Here is a 23,928-nt window from a genome sequence, read left to right on the forward strand (position 1 = left end):
TTCCACTCGATATGTCCAGGCAGCAGAACTGTGACTTGAGCATCCCAAATACACACTTTATTTTGATTTTGGTTTGTGCGTGTGCCTCATTATGGAGTTCTTGTTCATGTGTGTGTGGATTTCTGAGGGGTGTCATCAGCCATGGCTCCAGTGCATAGCCAGCACCCCCCACTAGGTGGCCATAAGGGATGTGCCCACTGGCAAATGACTGGTACAGCTGTGTCATATGCCAGATGTGGGAGTCGTAATAGCTTCTAGGGCTGCCGGCACACACATTCAAGATAATGCCCTGGGCATCACACACAACCTGGGAGTTGATGAAGCGGAATCCCTTGTGGTTTATGTAGATCCTACCCCACTCACTGGGTGGTGCTTTGAAGTGTATGTGCATGCAGTCTATAGCACCCACTACCTCAGTGTATTCTTCTATTTGATGGAAGAGATGCGTATTGCTGGTCAACACCTCATGGATGTTGAGGAAATATGTGTGCTCACAGGCATGTGCTGACATGGCATCCAGGAACTGGTGGAGCACCCTGGATGGTGATGCCTGTGAGATCCCCATGATATCTCCATTTGCCCTTTGGAAGGTACATGTGACAAGTATTATTAAGCCTACACATACTTTGGTATCCACTGGAATGGTTTCTCCTCTGTTAGTTCTGTGTGTGAGTCGGGGCCGGCACAGCTCAACAATATGCTGTAGAATGTCCCTGTCCACCCTATACCACTCCACTATCTCCAGCTCATGTAGCCCATGGTAGTTTACCCTGGGTCTGTACACTCTTCTCCTCCTCCTCACTGTGGGATGGTCATTAGCATTCACATCCTCACCACCCTCAGCCACTTGCACATATTGATGTATGAGAGCGACAGCAGCCCCTAACATTTTGTTAGTTTTGTCAGGTAACATTTACCTGTCTGTGTACACCAGTGGTGTAGTGTTTGTGGGAAAAACCAGACCAAAAGGTGTTTGCATAGTTTATAGTAGTGTGCTGGGCTGCTGCCTGTGTAATTGGCTGATTCTGACAGATTTCACCTGCCAGCTATGCTAGTTCTCCTTGATTGCCTTCCTAATACTGTTTTCCCTTCCCATTGCCTTCCCGTTTAAGCCCTGAGGCGTTCCGTGCATACTCAGTGCTCAGATGTGAACAGAGCTTCTATTTCCTGTGTTTTTTTTGTTTGTTTTTTAAAACCCGGTGCCCGGCACGCACACCCATTGAAGCAGGGAAAACAGTGCTCAACAATGTGAGATACACCCCCTTCATTAGCTTTGCTTAGCTAAGGGCAAACACAGGCCACACAGCTTCAATAAGCTTACAGCATACAAGACACTCCCCCTTATGAGGTCATCCACCTCTTATACAATGGTGTTGCTGCACCTACACAGTTGGGTGCAAGCTAACACTGAGAGGAAACCTATGATTCAGTATCAGTCCCCTCATTTACATAAACCAGAATGCTAATTCATAGTTACCACACTCACACTGAGCCTTCCCCCTTAGCAACTACTATTCTCTGGTAGTGTCTTATGCATGTCATTGACTAATATGGCATAATGCTGATTTGGGTATAAAAGCTTAATTCCCCCTTTTTTCTTATTTTACAGCAGAGGGGTGAACAAGACAAGAAGGGTATGCAAAAGCAACATCTCTCTTTCAGTGACAGTATTGAAATGAGCAATACATTTAACCCTCTTAACCCTCTGACACACTCCACTCTTTTTGAGGATGAAGGTGAAATGGACTTTGTGTCACCCAATGTAATTATGCAGGATGTGGAACAATCAAGAAGGAACTGGGGTAGAGAAGCAGAAAGACAAATGTCCAAACACAAAGGCAGGGGTTCCCCTAGAAAAGTAAATGCAGTATGCAAACCAGACTATGGGACATTAACTGCAGAAGGGAGAGGCTGTGTCTGGATATACCTCGGAGAAGGTCATGCATTTGAGCTGTGTGTCATGTTGTTATAATGATATTTGCATGGAAAGGGAATGTGTATATTCTTTTACTTTCTCCATTAGTTTTAAGAATAACATTAATGTTTCTCTGGCAAATTGTTCTTTGTCTAAATATGAAGAAGGAAATGTATAAGCTACAGTACATAATATGATAATGTCAAGTATATCCTACTTACAGTGGAGGCCTTGGAGAAGTGAAAACTGGGTATTGATGGACTCTATTATGGTACGTCTTAAAAGTTTTATTAATGAGAGGTATAAATGCCTGTGACACTGGAGAACTGCCTTTATTAATTTAGAGCATGCCTGTGCAAACAAAATGTACAATGTTATGATGCTCACGGAATTCTTTATCTGTCATTTGAAATTCTTAGCTAATGGTTAATGGCGCCAAAGAATATAGACCAGTTTTGATGCTATAAAAGCCTGGGGAGGAGAAAGTGGTAAAAGCTGTTTATCAACCAGTAGACATTTTTCTCTCATGCTTCCTGCTCAAGTAAGTTAAAGAATTACTAGATGGCTGAGTGGTTATACTTCTTCTTACTCCCTATTGTTTAGAGCACTTTTATTAGTATGGATAGTATTAATTTTCCAAGGAGGAAGTCCAATCACCAGAGCACAGAAAGTCAAATCTATTGAATGTGTGGCATGGAATATCAAGAGTTTGGCAATTATTGTAAAATGCTTAGCTATTTTGAATAAGGCAAACAGACAAGACTGGAAATTAATTTTATTGCAGAAAATGAAAATCTGTAAAAAGGATCTTCCAAATGTGTAAAGGATGGAAAAGGTGGGTTGAGTATAGCTGTGTGAAACCCACCAACAGGGAAGTAATCACTTTCATTTGTGAGACCTTGGGGTAGACTAGGAAGAGAAGTATAAATGAAACAAGAAGGTGATTGATTTGTAAAGTAAAAACAGAGAGAGGGTTTTTATTGATAGGTAACTTCTGTGGCCCAAATGAGGATAATCCTTGCTACTTGTGAAATTTTTGGGGGAGACCAGAAAACTCTTCCAGGAGAATATTTCTTTAATCATGAGAGGAATGCTAGTGGGCTTTAATGTAGTGATAGACCTGGAGTAAGATAGAATATGAAGAGAAAGGAGGAGACTACCTCAGTGTGGCAGAGTGCTAAATGAAGAGATAGAGGAATTACATCTAGTGGGCATATTGAGGATCTTCAACACAGAATGAAAAGGGTTTCACACATGTAGCTAATAAGATAGGTAGTGATAGCATGACAGATTTATGGCTTATATCTATGAATATGGTATCATAGAGTTTGGGACTAACACAAAAAATGAATGCTCTGCCATACCATGGTGTAAATTAATTCAAATTTCCAAGAACCAATATGAATGGTAGCTGGGTTCCTTAATTCTCAAATGGAAGGAAACAAAGTAGTACATCAGAGAAAAGATAAGAACTTTTTCAAAAGCGTATCCTATTAGTGGTGTCACCCAAACTTCTTATTGGGAGTTTTCTTAAATTTAAAGTACAGGACTGGGCAAGAGGTGTCTTAAAACAAGATAAAGAGGGAGAGAGAGAAAGAGGGAGAGAGAGAGAGAGATAGACAAAAATGGCTTAAAGTTGCACAAAGGGAATTAACTGACATGGAAAGAAAATATAAATTCGACAGCTGTTGGAATAAATTCTTGTTGCAGCAAATCCTAAAAGTGAAAGTGGATATCACAAGAACATTAATTTTAGAAGTACAGGATAAATGGGACAGATATTCACAGTTTTACGTGGCACACAGGATTCATTCCCCTGAGTTTCTAAGTACGAGATTACAAGAAAGGAAAAGAGCATTGGCAATGCAGGAATTGGAATCTGGCAGGGATAATGTCATCACTAATCCAGATAAGATTAATAAAATGTCACTAAGTAGTGTGATAGGAGGGTCTATATTAAATCATCGAATGCTTAGAAAAGTGAACAATGATTTATCAACCCCATGTAAGTGAAAGCTTACAAACACGAACGCTTGGAGCAGAGATTTTTTTCCAATGGGGAAAAAAATCACTGTTCCAAAAAAAAAATAATTAAATAAAAATAAAATACTTAAAACATAACATAAACTGGGAGGCTTCACCCCCCTACTTAAATATACCGACTCTGAGATTGCAATACAGTGATGAAAACGGCAAGGTAACAGATGCGGCCGAGTGATTTCTTTCCCAGGGAAAGAATTCGCTTATATGCCGCTTCATCATTTTGCCTTTTCGTATTTTCAAGTTCGACTAAGACACATTCGAAAAAATGCATCTTCAGTCATCTAATAGGAACCTGTGGTAGGAGACTGTGGAGAGGGAAACAAAAAAGTACTGAAGAAACTAAATCCTTCTTAGCTAAATTACAACTAAAGACATTAGACCAAACTGAGAAGGAACACTTAGATAGACAAATAACAATAAAGGGAATTTTATATGCCATAAACCTACTTAAAGGGGTGTTCTTGGCCTGGATAGGACTACTGCTGAGTTTTAGAAAACATATCATAGGGATTTTGTTGAATGGCTACACCTCCTTTATCATACGATGTAGAAGGGGGGTGTTACAGTTGATATGCTGAGAGCCAAGGTGATATTTTTATACAGGAAAAGGAAACAAAGGTCAGATCCACATAGTTACACACCAATATCATTATTAAATCTGGATGTTAAGATTTATACTACAATACTAGTAACTAGGCTACATAAGATTAGATCTAAATCAGTACCTAAGAAGCAGCAAGGTTTTATCAAAGGAAGGGAGCAGAGCTGGATCTTTTAAGATTAAGGCTTAATATATATAAGTATGCTCAGTTAAGCAAGATTCCTATGACAGCCCTGTGTATAGACTTCCAAAAGGCCTTTGGCTTGATTAGTTGGACCCTCATATGAAACACACTTCAAGTGATCCACTTTCCAGTGGGATTTATAAAAGTATGCAAACTGTTAAATTGAAAACCAAGTGCCTGTACTATAAAAGACAGGGTTAAGTCACCTCCACTTTCTTTAAAAAAAGAACATGACAGGGGTGTCCTCTCTTCTCTTTGCTTTCTGCATTAGCTGTTTGGCCATTAACTTAATATTTCCAGTAATATTTATGATGCACAGGCACAAAGATGCCAGATATTGAAATGTTTACCTCAATGTGGTTTGCAGATGATGTTACCATTTGGATCTCTACTGTGCAAAGGGGTACCTGGAATAGTTAAGGCCTCAAGGTGATATAAACAAATGTCTGGTCTAAGAGTTAATGTTCATAAAACAATTTTGTTCCCCTTAATAAAATGGGGTTTGAGGACTGCAGTAAGGAGAACCTTGCTGCTCTAGAACAATGAAAGAGATAAACTACCTGCGTATTACTCTCATCAAAAATATGAGGATGATTGTTGACAAAAATATTAATACATTACTAAAGGATATAGAGGAGAAAATCAAATACTGGAGAAGGTTAATGCTACCCTTCATTAGTAAGGTCAAAACAAATAGGATGTGTATACTTCCCAAATATTTATTTCTAGTAAGAAGCCTGTCGCAGTTTGCATGAACCAAATACCCCTCCCAGATACAAAGAATGCTTATGTAATTCTTGTAGGAAGGTAGATTACCTAGGGTGAGTAGAATGAATCTGTTTGTAGAGATCAGAAAAGGAGGCATGGACATAACATATTTGATGGCATATTCAGCAGTGCTGGTGTGATGGCAATATGGAAGGAGTAGAGCAGTCAAAACCTATATGTCATGCGATAGAAATTTGGAATATTTGCCACAAACGTAATAGTTTCCACATAGCAGAAGATACAAGAATCTGGGATCAGGGGGAAGGTATTGAAGCTTGGTTTGAAAATACCTGTATCCAGAAAGTCCTAGAGAGTAAGAGCAGAGAGCTGGGAAAGCAATTGTAGGGTTCAAGACATTGCAAGATTGAGAAAATGGAAGTTTATTGGAAAGAGTCGGTCTAAAAAGAATATATTACTTAAGAGACTTACATGAAGAGACAGGGGAATTTATTTTCTAATCAGGATACATCAAAGAAAATGGATGTCATGTTGCCATGTTGGCAGTACCTCCAATTAAGGTCTGTTACTGAAAGAATGTGGGTGTTAAGAAAGAGGAATAATGTCAAAAATTACATTACAGGATATTCTAACAAATTGCTGCAAAACTCATTAATAAAGATTTATTCACAAATAATGGATAATAATGGAGATTATTCCAACCATTTAAGAATAAAACTGTAAAAAATAAACCAGGATGTAGGACTGAGCAGGAAAGATGGAGAAGGATACTATATGGGGTTATTTATAACACTGTTCAGGCCATAGCTGTATTCACCATGTTTAAGGTGATACATAGATGCCACCTGACTCCACTATAATTGAAGTACAGGAATATGGCTATAACAGAAGAATATTGGAAGTGTGGAAATGCAGAGCAGGACACTTCCATATGATATGGCATTGCGCAGTGGTATAAAGTCTCTGGGGGAGTGTGATTGAGGCAGTTAGAAAGGCAACATGAGTATCACTGTCAGGTGATGGAGATTTTTAGTTCTGGGTTTTTGGCAGTGAGACAGACAGAAGAAATATAGGGAATGGTGGTAAAAATTGGATTCTGCATATTACAACTATCCTACTTTTACTTATCTTCAAAACAGGAAATCCTCACTGGAAGGCTGGAACAAACTCAGTCATATGCCATTAAGAAAACTGATAAAAAGCCATTTGAAGAATATAGTTCTGTATTTATAGAATAGTTCTATATGTCTATTATGGTTATGTATGTTGTAAAAAAAACGAGGGGCTGCCAGACCAGCAAGATAGAATTTTGTAGATAATTCTATGTCATTGTAAATATTAATATGATCCACAGGCTTGTTTTTACAAATGTGAGAAAACTAAGGGCCAAATAAAGGAAGCCTCCATGTAAGAGTTATAACTCTTACACGGAGGCTGCAGTTAAACAGTGTGATGTCAGCATGTCATGCATATGCATGAGGTGCATGAGGCATGCTGAATCACACTGTAACTCTTACATGGTCCATGTAAGACAGTAGGGGGCGTGTCCGTAGGCTAAGCCCTGCAAGTGGACACGCCCCTGGAAGTCTAGAATGGCAGAAAGTAAACAGCCACGAGAGAGGCCATGGAAATGTGAATAAACACACTACACAACACATGCCCCCACAGACCAGCAATGTAAAAAGTGAACAGTGAACATTATAAAATGAAAATGAAAACTGTTTTTTTTTTTTAAAACCCCGTAAATGTTTGCTACTGCGTGCGCTCGTGTGCACGGGAGTGCTACTAGCGCAACTGCAGTTAGCAATCAGTGGGGAAAAGGATATAAGAACTAAATATGCAAACTAAGCCAAGAAGTAATAGCATAGCGGTAGAGTTGTCGGCTTAAGAGCAGGCAGGCAAGGTTCGAGCCCACACAACAACCTTTTTTTTTTGTAAATAAGCACTAAAAAGGCCTCTGACAGTATTGTACAAATGTAAAAGTATTTCCTTTTGTAAAATGGAATGAAATGGAGCATATATTTTCAAGTAATACAATAATAAAAATATTTAGAAATGTACTGATAGCTAAGCTGCTGTGAGACAGAGTGCCCGTAGCTGAGTAGTGTTTGAAAGGCTGCAAATTGCTTGCCCGTAGCTAAGCACGGATTTAACAGGCTCAAACTGTGTGCAACTAGCTGTGCTTAGCTTAACATGTGTGTTACTAGCCAATTAAGGTTTAACCCAGCGCACACCGTTTGCGCGGAGGTGCGCGCCACGCCCACAAGCTAACCGCCGGTGCGCATGCGTTAGCTCCGCGCAAACGAGCGCAGACCTGGTTTTAAGTGCTTAAAAGTGCCTTTGGCATGTTTGATTGACAGGTCCTGAACTCATTTCTAGACAGTCATAAAAATTAAAAATCAGTGGTCAGATTCGAACCCAGGATACCATGCACTAGAGTCAAGGTACTAAACCACTAAGCCATGACAGCAGTACTTAGAAATGCAGAAATAGCATATATATATATAGGATGTAATCCAAAATGGAGCATGATAAAGCAGTTTCTGTGAAGTAGATACAATTCCAAAATGGCCAATCATAGAAATGTGCGGGGAAAATCGGCATATATAAGCCCCATAGGCGGGAATACACAGCAGAAATGATTGTAGAATAGACCTGCAGGCAGAATGAGTGGAGTAGGGGGGAGGGACGTTGCTTTCGAGCACAACGGTGGGGCATTGAGGAGTCCAGATACATGGTCTGGCTCTTAGTTCACCATCATGAGGCCCAACTCATGCAGGGCCAGGTCTCATGGGGAGCATACAGGGCAGAGGCATGGGACCAGTTGGCTCATGATGTCACTAGTGCTACTGGGATTCCACGTACTGGTGAGCAGGTCCGTCACCACCATGCGGACCTGAAGCGACGTAAAGAAGACCAGTTGACCCAATGGATACAGGAGGCCCAGGATATGCCCAACGCCCCACTACTGAGTAAGTTACATTTTACTTATGTATGTAAGGAATTCAACTAGCTGATACCATGGAGATGTGTATTCCAATATTACTTGTTTTATATTACAGCGGCAGGTTTCCACTCTGCGAATCGCAGGGCACATCACCACAGGCTGGTGTGGCTGCGCCACCATGCAGGTTAGTAACCCCACCTAGTACTTGTAAATAAATATTATAGTGTAGCACGTAGCAGAACACTGCAGTGTATTGATTAAAAGTAATAGAATGTGCAAGCAACAAGTGAAAGTCTGCAGGTATGGCTGCAACAAGTTCATCAGTATGCAAGCGAAACTGGAAATATAATTGATATAAATAAATAGTTCTGTAATACACATGTCCCACCATTAATTAAATGTAGTATAACCTGCAGTAGTCTCAAGAGTACAGCTTCAGAAGCTGAGTTAACCACATGTGAGATATATCCCCTGTTGAAATGCTGAATCATGACAGAAGTGAGGCTGCTGGAAAGTTTTTGAATCACCACAGGTCTAATATGTGAACAAAGCCTAGAAGTACCAACCTGAACTGTGAAATAGCAGGATGTGTGAGAGTGACAGAAAGGGTCATGCATCAATAAATAAAGTAGTAATAACTCCTGAATATATAAGCCTCAGTGTGGTTCTACAGAACTAAATGCATGTGGGAATTAAAAATTAACATCCCAAACTGATGACAGTGTGTCTGAATCTTGAATGTTTAAGCCAAAATCTGTATATGGTGATGACAGTCAACAATATTCAGATAGAATGAATGATTGTCTGACATGCTAAACATCCATAGTTGTCCCCTGCCCTGTCATCAAAGTGTAGCAGGATGATGTATCTGATCAAATTCAAAATAACTAGGATAGTGATGTATCTGTAACAGGTCTAGCATGACAGTCAATTAAAAATCATTTGGAAACTATAACCCATAAGTTAATTGTGTTTCTATTACAAATCTATATTAATGTATAATTTATGAATGTGTCATCATTTTCTTTCTCCACCCCACCCTATAATTGCAAATTAAAAATCTCACTAAATATTGGTATGTGAACATTTCATTAACCATGGACATTTGTCCTGTCGTTTCAAAAATATATGCATGTTCGTTGTTGCATGTGCCCTGTTCATACCTGCAAACCTGATGGCCTGTTGCCATTAATCAACCCTGCATGTTGTTTGATTGTGTATTTCTGTTCAAATAATGCATGTGATATTGATATGCCTGTTGTTCAATGGTGTTAATATCTGGGTGTTTGTTTAATGGGAATACCAATGCATGCTGTTACAACTAATTTGAATGGAATAATATGCTACTAACCCAAACTAACATAACATACTCACAAACCTAGAACGCTTGGGAAGGCGGGTCCCAGTGGACCCACCTCTCCCACCTCATTTGGCGACTGCACCTGGCACTAGTGCCCAGGCCGGACCCTCCTCCGGTGGCCCTGTGCCACCTTCAGGTGGAAGCGCTGCAGGGGATGGGGCCTGTCCCCCCTCTGCAAGCGTGGCCAGAGGAGCCCGTCCACTCACCCTCCAAGGTGTCCGGTCTGTGGTGCGAAGGGAGATCCAAGACTTTGTTCTTGGGCCCCTATGCCAGCTTGAGACCCGAGTGGCACAGCTTACGGGCATGCCCGTTGTCCCACCTGCACAGCCCCCAGCACAGCCCCATCCTGGGCTGTGAAGGAACAGTGGCAACTGCCTATGGGTGGGGATATCAGTTCCACTGTTGCCATCTGTAGGCTCATGTGCCCTGGATATCCCAACCTCCATCCCCGTCAATTGTGTAACCCCCCACATGTGTCATACACCGCCCCTGTATGCATCTTGTCTGTCTTGTCTGTTAACCTACCCAACCTACCTCCCCAGCTATACTGACTACCTTCACCTGACATACCACTCTCACCTGAAAAAAAAAAAAAAAAGGCACTCTGTACCCACAAAAAAATTACGCCCCATACATTGCTGCCCATGTTGCACACATGTCCACTGGACATTGAAACTGTTAATTACAATTGGCTGTACAACAGGTATTAATGTTGTCCTGACACCTCTCTCAGGGGTGGAAGGTTTCAAATGTCACACCAAATTACATACAAATGCCCAGCTGTTGCTGAGAAAGACATGGGCAGCTATGGGCCTCACCTACATCCTTCCTGCAAATCCCAAGCTTGTTTCCCTACTGTCTTACCCTCTTTGTGATCCCCTTTTCACCACTTTCCTGTCACCTCTTTTCTTTTCTTTCAAAGAAAATAGCGGTGTGTGTCTTGTGCTGAGCTCACCGCTAGTGCGCATGTGTGAGCTCCGCGCAAACGAGTGCAGACCTGGTTTTAAGTGCTTAAAAGTGCCTTTGGCACTTTTGATTGACAGGTCCTGTACTCATTTCGAAAGAAAAATGAATTCCCACTGCCAGTCTCAAACCCAGGACCTTGGTAACACTAGTCTGTTTGACCTACCACTAAGCCATGACTCTCATACAAGAACATAGTGCTAAAATAAATATAACATGTAATAGTAGGAATCACTATAAAGGCAATATAGGATGTGCACTACCCAAAGCATGTCAGGTAGATTTTTAATGCCCGAATTACTGGATTCCCATACTAGTTTAGTATTCACAGAAACAGCCCTGCTAATTGTTAGCTTGTACATAATAATGTAAGGTAATGTACATATATGAAAGTATTATATGTACACACACACACACACACACACACACATATATATATATATATATATATATATATATATATATATTAATACATATGAAATATAGTGGTAGGTGTCAGTATTCATACACACACACTACAGGAAACAGTGAAGGTAAATGCAGCAACCAGAATCTACAACACAGCCTGACTCCTGTGAGACTTAATAACCCTTTTAACTGCTTAAAGGTGCCTTCAGCACTTTGATTGACAGGCCCTGTACTCAATTTGAAAGCAAAATAAAAGCATACTATTAGGCCCTACCACAAGACCATTGTAACACTAGTCTGTATGACCTATCACTAAGCCATGACTCTCATACAGGAATATAGTGCTACAATAAGTAGAACATGTAATAGTAGGAATGAAGATAAAGGCAATATAGGATGTGTACTACCCAAAGCATGTCAAGTAGACATTTACTGTCCTAATTAATGGATTCCCATACTAGTTTAGTGTTAGCAGAAACAGCCCTGCTAATTGTTAGCTTGTACTTAATAACGTAAGCTAATGTACATATATGAAAGTATGTATATGTACACACACACACACACACACATATATATATATATTAATACATACGGAAATATAGTTGTAGGTGTCAGTATGCATACACACTCACTACAGGGAACAGGTGAGAGAAATGCAGCAACCTGACTTTACAACACAGCATGAATCATGAGAGACTTACTAACCTTCACACTCACAGAACACTGTCGACAGCATACCAGCATGGTCCACGCCCTTACAATCTGAAAGGGCAACGCCTATCTCACATACCCTTTTATAGCACTGTCCTGAAATAACAGTGAGACATGCAATCAGTACACAACTGGCTGCATGCAATTAGCAAATGCTGCTTTACAATTGGTGCAGAGGCCATCACATGGACCTATGCAGATACCTACAAAAGCATCCAGTACTAACACTCCACACATGCAATACATTCATTGCACCAAACCGACGGAGAAAGAGAGAGAGAGAGAAAGAAAGAAAGAAAGAAATAAAGCAATAAAGGCAGTGATCATCACAGCAACAAAACCAGCAGCAGCAGCAGCAATTAGCAGCAGTGACACAGCAACAGCTGACACAAACACAGGTAATGCAAAGTAGCAGGTTAATACTGTGTTTACTGTGAAACCTCCAAATGTATCATAGTTCACTATCTATAGGTATGTCCATAAGATAGTTTGTGTGTACATAGTCCTGATATATATACATATGTAATATTGCTGTACATGTCTTCCATACTTAAAACTTCCATAGCTTAGAACACAAGGCCAGTTATGCATATGATGCAGTAATTCCCAGGGTCAGTAGAGGTTCCTCCTCATTGGTGTGGGACTACTGTGTATGTATGGCACTGTTCAGGTACATATCCTGTAGTATGGCCAGGGTTTAATATCAGTCTGTAATGTGGTGCTATGTCCTCTAGGGGTGAATGTATCACACATCCAGGGATACCATTTTGTAACAGTGATGCTGTATGTTCTGCAATGTTGAGGGTGGACCTCACCTGGACATGTGAGATGATAGGGAGGTTACATTCATCTGTGATAACTAATTCCACATGTGTAGGAGAATGGGGGGGGATACCTGCACCTAAACTGTCTGCAACAATGTTGCCAATATCTGTGCATTTGGTGAATGTGAAGCATCTTACCACTGCTGACCACAGATGCCTTGCCTTCATGTGAATCTGCTCTGTGCTGCAGTAGCCTCCTGCTATTGTTATACAATGTGCCTGTATCTGTAGTCCACTGGACAGGATAAATAAGTGGTGTGCATACAGTCTGGGTTAGATATGTGTGTGCACATTACATGCACTATGTGGGATGTCTGTGGTAAGCTTTTGCAAAGGGGCCAGCAGTGTGTGTTGTGGCTTCCACTGTCCCAGTGGGCTGCATGGATAGCATCATAGTCCTAACTAGTGAATAACTGTGTAATTACATACATACATAGCAAGGTAGTGTACTGTGCTTGTGGTGTTGTTGGGATATGTATATCCAGGCTGAGTAATGTGTGTCCACATCACAGTGTTGGATGGCAATGCACATACAGTATGTTGGGATGAACACCCAGAGTGTTTCAGAAGTGTTGACTGTGCAGAAATATCTGCCCATTACCTGCGCATCCCCCACAACACACACACATGCAACATATGGCAGAAGTAGTATAGCAGTACACATAGGTTCATAGGTTCATACTAGACTATCTGCCCTAGGGCATTGATAAGCCTAGCGAGAATGTGTTTGTCTTTTGCCACCCAATAAAAATTTATTTTGCTATGCCCTTTTCCGAGGTTAGTATACTGTGCCTCTGTCTAACAGTGACATAGAAGTGATATCTGGGGTACAACTATGATCTCCCATCCACTCATCCAGATTCCTATGGAAGAGAGTCAATGAGGGACTCTGCCTAACCTGTACTGTGAGTTCATTACAGAGTGAAGGGAGCCTCTGGGTTATGAATCTGTCCCTCCAGTATGTCCTATTTATTTCAGTGCTAAGGTTCAGGTCTCTTGAGCATGTGGCTGTATGGGATTTTGATTTCCTGAGGTGCAGCATGTCCATTACTTCTGGGTTGGACATGGCTGTATCGCCAGGCATATTGCCTCTGAACAGGCAGTATGCCACTGAGTCCAGCTCTGGATTTTCTTTAACCAGGCAGCATATGGCATCTGTTTGAGCCCTTTGATCCTCTTGATGAGGTACTGTTGGGGGTTTTCCAGTTGCTGTAGGTGTCTGGTTAGGTACATCCCAAAAGGGGCATTGTACTCAATTATAGGCCTGATGATGGATGAGTAAAGAGGCACCATGACCTCCCCTGATGTACATGTGAATCCCTTCATGATTAGCTGGGCTATATAACATGTTTTTCAATCCCCTTTGGCTGCGTGGTTGTCAAATGACAGATTGCTATCAAGTTTGTTCCCCAGGTCCCCAATTACTTCTTCTGTACTTAATGGCTTAACACCTATGTGGTACTTTGCCACCAATGTGGAGGTGTGGGTATCTTTGATGAATATTGATACTCCCCTCCTTGTTGTTTGGTCCAAGTGTTGGGGCCGACAAGAATGGTAACAGGTATAACCTGGTAGTGCTGGTGTGCTCTTGGGAAACCTGAACCAGGTTTCTGTTACTGCACAGATATCGATGTTCATAATGCTAAGTAGAGTTTTGAGTGCGTGTATCTTGAGGTTTAGACTTCTGGCGTTGAGTAGCATTACTCTTAGTTCCTCATCCTTTGTGATACCTATGGATGTGGGTTTGCCTTATGAGCCTTGCCTAATAAAGGCACTATGGGTGTAGCAAGAGCCTTTGCCAAAATCCAAAAGCCCAGGGGTGCAGGTGCAAGCTGTCCCTAGCAAAGCATCGTGGCTTGTACAGCATATCATCCCAAGCTGACAGGCATTGGATCACCTTTGAATGACACCAGTACTTCAGTCAATTGTTGAAAGTGATCATCTTGCCTTGATATTGTGGCATCATTCTTGGTGAGGGTAAGATGCTACTCAAGGTCAGGTCAGGGTCATACTGTCTTGGGCTACATGCTCAGAGAGCTCCTTTCTGTCTCCTTTCATGTAGTCCAGGGAGGTATGTGTCAGGTCATTCACACCAGCATGGACAATGAGTGAGTCATATTTGTACTTGCCTTGGAGTGACTTGAGTGCTTGTGTTATGTGGCGAGTTGTAATGCCCGACAGGCTGCTCACTGTGACCCTCTCCTTGTTCAGCCTGGTGAATGTGACGTCAGTGTGCCTGATGATAGAGTCACCTATTACATGTGTATGAGGTGTGTTGTTCACTGTTAAGGGCTGTGAGTGTTCAGCACATTGGCTTTGTGAGATATGTGTTGCATGTGTTTTGTTTTGGGGTAGCGGTTGCTTGGGTGTCTGCTTTGGAGGTCTCTGCTGCTTAGGCAGATCTTTATTTTGAGCCTCCGAGTATGTTTTTGTGTGATTATGTGTTTGTTTTGCTGTCAAGGTAGGTCTATGTGAGACTGGAATTGTAGTGAGTGTGGTTTCCTTCTCCTCCTGACTGGTTATGGCAGTATTGAGTAGAGAGAGCCTAGCCTCCAGTTTGGTATATGGTTGCATCACTCACATGTGTTTGAATTTGTTGCTAGGAGGAGGGGGTTGTCTGTGTACATGAGGCTGTTATAACATTGCCTCTGGATTACCACACTCACCAGCTGGACTGGAGAGGAGATTGACAACTGACCTTTGGACATGCTAGAATACTATTGTGAATTCCGTAATAATTGAAAACAAGGTCCAGTGGGGAGTGAGGGTGTACTGATATTAATTTCTACTGCTGACTGATATAATAGCTTCATTGAGCAAGTGCCAGGTAACTTAAGTGCAATGTGTTACAATTAACTAATTGCAAAAATGACAAGCAGTCACTTTCTTTCAAGTGTAACAAGGAAATAAGTACAGTAGGCAATGCAGATATCAGTAGTGATTCACAGAAGTGCTGAGATGCTGTGTATTATGTGGAATTAGCGTACCAGTGAAATAACAAGCTAACAAATAACAAGCATATACACAAAGCTAGATTCAGGAGGCTTGGATGTAGTGTATGCTACAGCAAACAAGGTGTACCAATGTCAGTAAGATACAGTTCAAATATGCAGGCACTATAGACCTTAAACCAGAAGTTCCCAGCTATGAATGGCAGAGTACAGCCTATTCTCACACAAGAGTGCAGACCACAAACCTTGTTAATGTTAATGTTAAATAACTGGCCTGAAGGCCAACTGCTTATACCAGAACAAATACACTTGGACACTGGGCTCTCAATCAGCAGTTCCCAACTTAGAAGGATGAAAGCTACCTGTCCTGCCACCACAGTGCTTGCCACAAACCTTCCTAATGTAAAACTACTGGTCTGAAGGCCAAGTGCTTAAACCAAAAGACTTGGAATGATAGCTACACTTTAATCAAGTTACAACCAAGCAGTAATAACTACAATTTAATACTTCATGTATAGACTGTGTACCATATATTGCTGACATACTCTGCTGATATCCTGTGTGTGTACTTTTCCAGGGGGATATGGCTCCAAAAAGGAACCCTGCATACTCTGCTGCAGAGGACAAAGTGATCCACCAGAGCCTGGTGCATGACAATGCCATCTTGTTTTCATGCACCACCCAGAATCAGCAGGAGAGGTCTGCACTGTGGCAAAACCTTGTCAGCAGGATAAATGATGTTGGCATGCATGATAGGACATATGAGCAGGTGAGACATCACTGCAGTGATTTGATTAGAAATGTCCACCAGCGTGCTGCAGATATCCGCAGGCAACAGGTTGCCACAGGTGGGGGGGTGGCAACACATCCGCCCCTCACCAGACAGGAAGGGCTACTGCTAAGTGTCGTGGATCCAGCCCCAGAACAACAACAACATCAGACTTGCATCCTGATGGAGGTTGGATCCACACAGCAGCAAGACACTGAGCATGCAGGTAAGATGCCATATGTACATATGACTGTTCTGTACACTGTTACTTCATGCATGCATAAGGTGTGCACGTGGTATGTATCTGTCATCATGATATGTAATTGTGCATGTGTGATATTGGCATTATGAGCAGCTGATGTGTATAAGGGAACTGGTGTACTACTGTACTGTATCATATGCAAAAACAATGGCACACTTGTGCCCACTGACATTACTTTCCTCATATTTCCAGGTCCCTCCCATCTAGCAATGAGGCAGGCCATACATGCCAGTGAGTGTGTTTAATAATACCTGCAATACTCAAGTTACTACTAGTAAGAGTAGTGTAACTCAGTACTGATGTGTGTGTACTGTGGGGTGTGCATGTGTGCAAATGTGCCTGTGCCCATGTATGCATGTGTGTGTGTGTCCATAAGTGCATGTGTCCATTTCTGAATGTGTGCATTTGTATTGAAGTGCATCACCATAAAATATGTCTTGAGACTGTAATCTGTATTCCCTGTTTTCCTCCCGTAGGTTCTGGTGCTGCTCTGGTGACCTGCAGCAGGGAACCTGAATCTTGTGCCCCAGGTACTGATGATGAGGAAATGTCTATAATGGTGCAGGAAGGTGTGTCTGGGTCCACCATTGGTCAGCCAATTGACAGTACACAGCTGTCAACCCCTTCAATGCGCGCAGTCATCCTGCTGTTACATCCATTGTCACCATTGTCCCTAGGTGATGGACAGTATGCATTGGGCATAGATCAGGGTAATGTGGTACCTGTGGTACATGCATCCCCACAAAGCAGCCATGAGCACGGTCCTCCAATGGTACCACGCAGACAGTCGCCCATGGGTTCTCGTGGGGGCATCCGTGTCCGTACTGCCTCTGGCCGACGTGCCCAAGGAGGTATGTCAACCTCCACTATGTTTCGGATTGTTATGCAGGCACAGGCGCGTATGGAAAGCTACACCAGATAGGGTCTGAGGGAGCTGACAGCATGTCGCACAGCCATGACAGATGGCATGCGTGACATTGCGAATGCTATTCGTAATTTCACAGATGTCATTGACAGACATTGTGGGGACATACAGCTGCTCCACAACCAGATGTCCATGGGCCAGGGCGATGGTGTGCGTTTGCGGCATCGACATGGCCGTATGCTGGCAACAGCACCAGCTGGCAGTCACCGCGGTTGACAACAGGCCCACTCAGGCACCTCAAGTGCCAGCAGCAGCCCCAGCAATGCTGGGTTAGTGCTGCCATCAGGACGCCCCAGGAGACCACGTGCACCTGGCTCTGGACAGTCCCAACAGGGAACTGTGTCCAGTCAACACACACCCGCTTCCGATGACAGTACCCAGTCTGGGTTAGTACCGGATACGGTCCGTAACACCCCTGCCAGGCACAGGTACCGTGTCCGTGCCCACAGACACTGATCTGGATGACCTGACAGGTGCAGTCTGTGGCTGTCCACAAAACCCTGTACATGGCAGCCATTATGTGGGACTGTGTGCGTGCTTACACACATGCAGAAATTTAACACCTAGGGCAAACACATGCACACACACACTGCACCAACACTGGTCCACTCTGTACTGCTGCCCCTTACAAACACACATACACACATGTCAATTGGTGGTACCAGTGGCTGGCTTGGGCATACCTAACCCACACCCTGTGCATATGATGACACTGTGCCCCCTCCTGCATACTACAACATCAGTGCAGGAAAAGGTAAACACGCTGCTGATGCACAGGGTGACTACATAGATGTGTATAAGTAGTAACATGTTGGTAACTGTTCACTGTTCCACTATGATTGTGTGTAAATCCCAGCATTCCTGCTGCAGTAACTGTATGAATGTCCTGAATTTTTATATGCACCCATACTACTTACCAAAGTGTACCAGCTGCACACCATCACATGCTACCATTGACTATGGGAATGTGCATCATGTGCTGTATTGTAGATTCAGCTATATGTATCTGTTCTGTCACCCATGCATTTACACACACCCTGCTACCCCCACACATGCACACGCTCACCTGCCATTTCCATTATTTATTACCCTACATGAGTAGCTGTCAACACATGACAGGTACACATTTGAAAAATGCACTATTTGGATTACTACCGATTTCCTCTTCTCTACCTGCACTCACAGGGTGCAGGCAACCTCATTAGTTTAAAAGTGTAATGTGCATCAGGTACTGTGGTTCCCTGATTGCCACATCCAACATATTTTCCATACGGAAATGCACACACAGAAACATCCCACATCCACACATTTACCACATTCAGGTTTCAAAACACTATCTAGGTATGTTCTGGTACATGTGCGTGTTACAGTAGCATGTCGCACTATACTGAGTACTGGCAGTTGTCTGTTGTCATGTTGTTTGTATAGGGTGCTGTCAACATCACTGTTTGTTAAGGGAAATGTGCACCCTGCAGTGCGCAGCCCCATTTGGCAAAAGCCACATCCCACCCCCAGCATTGTGCACACACACTAACCCCACTCACACTAAAACACATACTTTCCATTTGCAAGATTCAAACCCCTACCTAACTGTGTTATGACACTAGAGACAGACACATTAGCAGAGTGCGCTATTTGCATTAGTGGGAGAAATCTTTTCTAATGCTGTACTTAGAGGGTGCTGACATCATCTGTGTTTAGGAAGAGGGATGTGCACCCTGTAGTGTGTTCTACCAGTTGGCAAAAGGCACTTTTCCCTTACAGCATTATTTACACACACAAACGCCACTCACACTAACTCACATACATTCCCTTTGCAGGATTCAAACCCCTACCTAACTATGTTATGACACTAGAGAAAGACGCATTAGCATAGCGTGCTATACGAATTACTGGGGAGGTTTAATTCAGGTAATATAGTTATAGAGTGCTGACATCATCAGTGTTTCAAAAGGGGAATCTGCATCCTGTAGTGTACTGTTACAGTTGCTAATAGGGGCATTTCCCACATACACATAGATGTGTTTGAGGTTTGCATATGTGGGGGAGCCAGTACTCCAGTGTGATTAGTATATGGTTCGATTGCAACAATGAGGGATATACTTCAAGTGGTGAGCATTTTGTACTCATGTTTGTGATGATCAGGTCTAGTATATTTTCCCCTCTTGTGGGAATGTTGACTACTTGTTCCATAGCTAAAGAGTTTCTGAACTATGGGAACCCTAGAGCTTGGGTATTGTGGCTTGAGTAATGTTCACAGTCTATGTTTGGGTAGTTGAAGTCACCCAGTATGATGGTGTTTGCAGAGAAATCTATACTCTCCTGTGTCGTCATGCAGGCTGTGTGGGATTCCTGAGTTTGAGAGGGTGATGTAAGAGCTCCTCTGTGTCTCTTTCCATGTGGTCCAGGGAGGTACGTCTCAGGTTGTTCACACCAGCATGGACAATGACTGCCTCATACTTATACTTGCTGTGGAGTGACCTGAGTGCTTGTGTTATGTGGCACATTCTATCACCCGACAGGTAGCTAAATGTAACCCTCACCTTGCTCAGTCTGGAGAGCGGGACGTCAGTGAGTCTGACTATGGCATCACCTATTATAGGTGTGTCACACATTGTGTTTGGCCTTATGGGCTGTGCCTGTTAAGAACACTGACTTTGTGAGGTCTGTGTTGCTTGAGATATGTGTTCATGTGGGATGCAGCGTGTCTGGCCATGTCATTTCTGTCTGTGGTCTGGTAAGTATCACCTTTGGTGACATAGGTATTCATATGTCAGCTGGTGAGCATTTGCAGTGTTATCTACTGAAAGTGGTACAGCTTGTTTGTTGTACAATGGACTACATGCAGCCCTGCTTACAGTAGATATGTTTGCATGCATGTTTCCTTGCAGTTACCCTGGAATACTGATCTGACCTGCCATGCAGAGTTACACAGCTTCTGTGGACTCCTAGTGACATCTGCATAGCTTACTATATGTATGTTCATGTCTCACTTGACAGAATGTCACTGTTTCTCCTGTGCACATGTATATTGCCTGTGACACTTTGCATATGACTTACCTGGCATCTGTCCACGTAAGCAGTCATATATGCCACTGCAGGACTCTAAACCTGATGATGCACATGCTCGAAACATTCCTCAGCATGGAGAACATCGCTATCTGTGCAGTAACAGATACTGGATTCAGGGCTACCAATAGCACCCCAGCACTATCAAGTTATACCTCATGCCATGCTTTTCAGGCCCAAAACTTGCAGAAAACCACAAAAGGAGGGGGTGTATTGATATTCATCCAAGATACCCACACCTCCAGGTCGGTGGCAAAGCACCAAACATCAGAGACTATCCATATGCAAGTAACAATGGGTAAAACTGCCTTCCAGGTTATAGCCTGCTACAAACCACCCTCACAAACACAAGAACCACACTTGGCCTTCTTGAAAACAGTTGGAAATATGTAGGTATGTCAATACACCATTATATTTGGTGAGTTAAACTACCCAAACATAGACTGGGAGCATGAGTGTAGCTCCAACACCCTAGCCCAAAGATTACTGGAATTTATATACCAAAATGCTATGGAACAACTTGTTACCACTCACACAAGAGGGGAAAACATACTGAACCTGATCATCACCAACATGGGGACTCTATGCTCCAGACCAGAAGTGTATCCCTCACTGGTAAGATCAGACTATAAACTAATCTCACTGGATATACACATCCCGAGGCCACCCCCTGCACAGAAAAATACAGTCAACAACTCATGTAAAGCATGTTCATACTCCTCATAAATGATGTGGAAACCTTCAAAGCCCCAAGGCCTGTTGAAAATATGGACCAGACAGCAGATACCTGTATAAAGGCATTCTATGGACACCTTCAGGAATGCACGGATCATGCAATCCCAAATAAAAGCAAGACCCAATCCTCCAAAGGCAGACGTCCTGTGTGGTGGACACCAGCCATAAACAAACTATACAATAGAAGGATGAAGCTACTAAATGATACAACAAACTCCCAAAATGTGAAGGCATCAGTGATGAGTATTAGAAGAAAACTACAGGCACTCATAAAATTGTCTAAGGCCATCTTTGAGAGAAGATTCCACAAGACACTGAGAATAATGACAAGGCTTTCTTTAGTTATGTTAGGAACCTGGGTGGTAATTCCCAGATATGCTCAGAGGTAGACCAAGATGTCAAAAGAAACACCAAACACACAGACATTGCTAACATCCTAGTGGACAGGTTCACTGCTAACTTCTCCCTCCACACCAAAAGGGCAAATATTTCTCCCAGCAGAGTGCTGCCCCCCCTGAAATCTCAGATGCTCAGGTAAGAGCTGCCCTCTCCAAAGCAATAAACACTGCATCAATGGGACCAGACAGTGTCCCAGGCTGTGTCCTACATGAACTCCAAGAAGAGCTACACCCAGACATAACACTACTGTTCAATCCCAGCCTTACTACATGATATGTGGCCAAAGAGTGGCGTACAGCAACAGTGGTCCCTCTACATTTAGGTGGTGCCTTAACTGATCCAGGACACTATCGCCCCATAAGTCTGAATAGCTTGGTCTGCAAAGCTATGGCAAGGATCATCATGAACCTCATAAATATAGATATCAGGGACCTACAGACACTGCATCATACACAGTTTGGCTTTGTCAATGGCAGATCCTGCCTCTCAAACCTGTTTGATTTCTTTGAAACAGTCACCAAGGCCACTGTCAAGGGGAAGGTGGTCTACACAGCCTACCTGGACCTAGCATAAGCCCTTGATACAATACCCCACTTGTGCATTCTAGGGAAGCTCACCAGTGTACATATTAACCCCTATGTCACTACATATATTGCACAGTGGCTCAAGGGCAGAACACACATGGTTAGAATTGCTGGAGCCATGTCAGCCTCAAAACCAGTTACAAGTGGTGTCCACAAGGCTCAGCCCTGGGATCTGTCTTGTTCAGTATATATTTATCAGAGGTACAGGCCAACATAGAAGGACTGTGGCTGAGCAAGTCACAGATGACTGCAAACTGGACGCCATAATCAACTCTCCAGCCAACACACGCATCCTCCAAAAGGGCCTCTTAGAAACAGACGACTTGTGTCACAGCCATGGCCTCAAGCTGAATGCCAAAAAGCGTATAGTCATCCCCTTTAGCAAAAACAAAGTGACCACAAAGTACCACATATGTGTTAATCCATTAAGTACAGAAGAAGGAATTATGGACCTTGGGGCACATAAGTTGATACCATTCTCTCATTTGACAACCACATGGCCAAAGTGGTTAGAAAAACAGTTTATATAGGCCACCTCATCATGGAGGGATTCACATGTAGATCAGGGGGGAATATTGTACCTCTTTACTCATCCCTCATCATGCCCATGATTGACTACAATGCCCCTGTTGGCATGCACCTTACCAGACACCTGCAGTAACTGGAAAGACCTCAAAAGTACCTCAACAAGAGGATCAAAGGGCTCAAACATATGCCACATACTGACTGGTTAAAGAAACAGCAGCTCTACTCAGTGGCATACTGCCTCTTCATAGGCAATCTGTGCCTGACATATAAAGCCATGTCAAACCCTGACTTAATGGTCATGCTGCACCTCAGAATATCCAAATCCCATCAAGCTACACACTGGACAGACTTGAACCTCAGGAGTCATATACATAGGACATGCTGGAGGGACACATTCATAACGCAGAGGCTCCCTTCACTCTGGAATAGTATCCCAATACAGGTTAGGCAGAGTCACTCAGTGACTGTCTTCAAGAGGAATATTAAGGACTGGATGGGACATTGTAGGTTTACCCTGGGTATCACTTATGTGTCACTGTTAGACAGAGGCACAGTATATTAACCTTGGAAAAGGGCATAGCAAGATAGATTTACAATGCATGGTGAAAGCCACACACATTCTGGCTAGGTTTATAAATGCCCTAGGGCAGATAGCCTAGTATGAACCTATGAACCCATGTATCTTGTTCACCATTGGCCCTATGTGCTGTTAATCACCAATGCAATCTCAATACTATGGTAGCATGTGCAAAGGTCAGTTGTCAGTCACCTCTATTGTACAGTTGTGGAATATGTGAGTCATGTAGTAATATCACAGCTGCCACATGTACACAGTCAACCCTATCCCCTACCCATGGATGTACAACACATGTATGAGATGGAAACACTTAGCCAAACTGTGGACTAAGCACTCTGAACCCAGTACTGGCATAACCTGTCAGGTGGCATGAAATACTACAGTGACTGCAATACCAGTCTGATGTAGACCTACACTGACAGCAATACAAGCAGGGGAACACACCGG

Source organism: Protopterus annectens, chromosome 6.part0 (assembly GCF_019279795.1).
Source record: "Protopterus annectens isolate FY-2018-M chromosome 6.part0, PAN1.0, whole genome shotgun sequence".
Classification (NCBI taxonomy): domain Eukaryota; kingdom Metazoa; phylum Chordata; order Ceratodontiformes; family Protopteridae; genus Protopterus; species Protopterus annectens.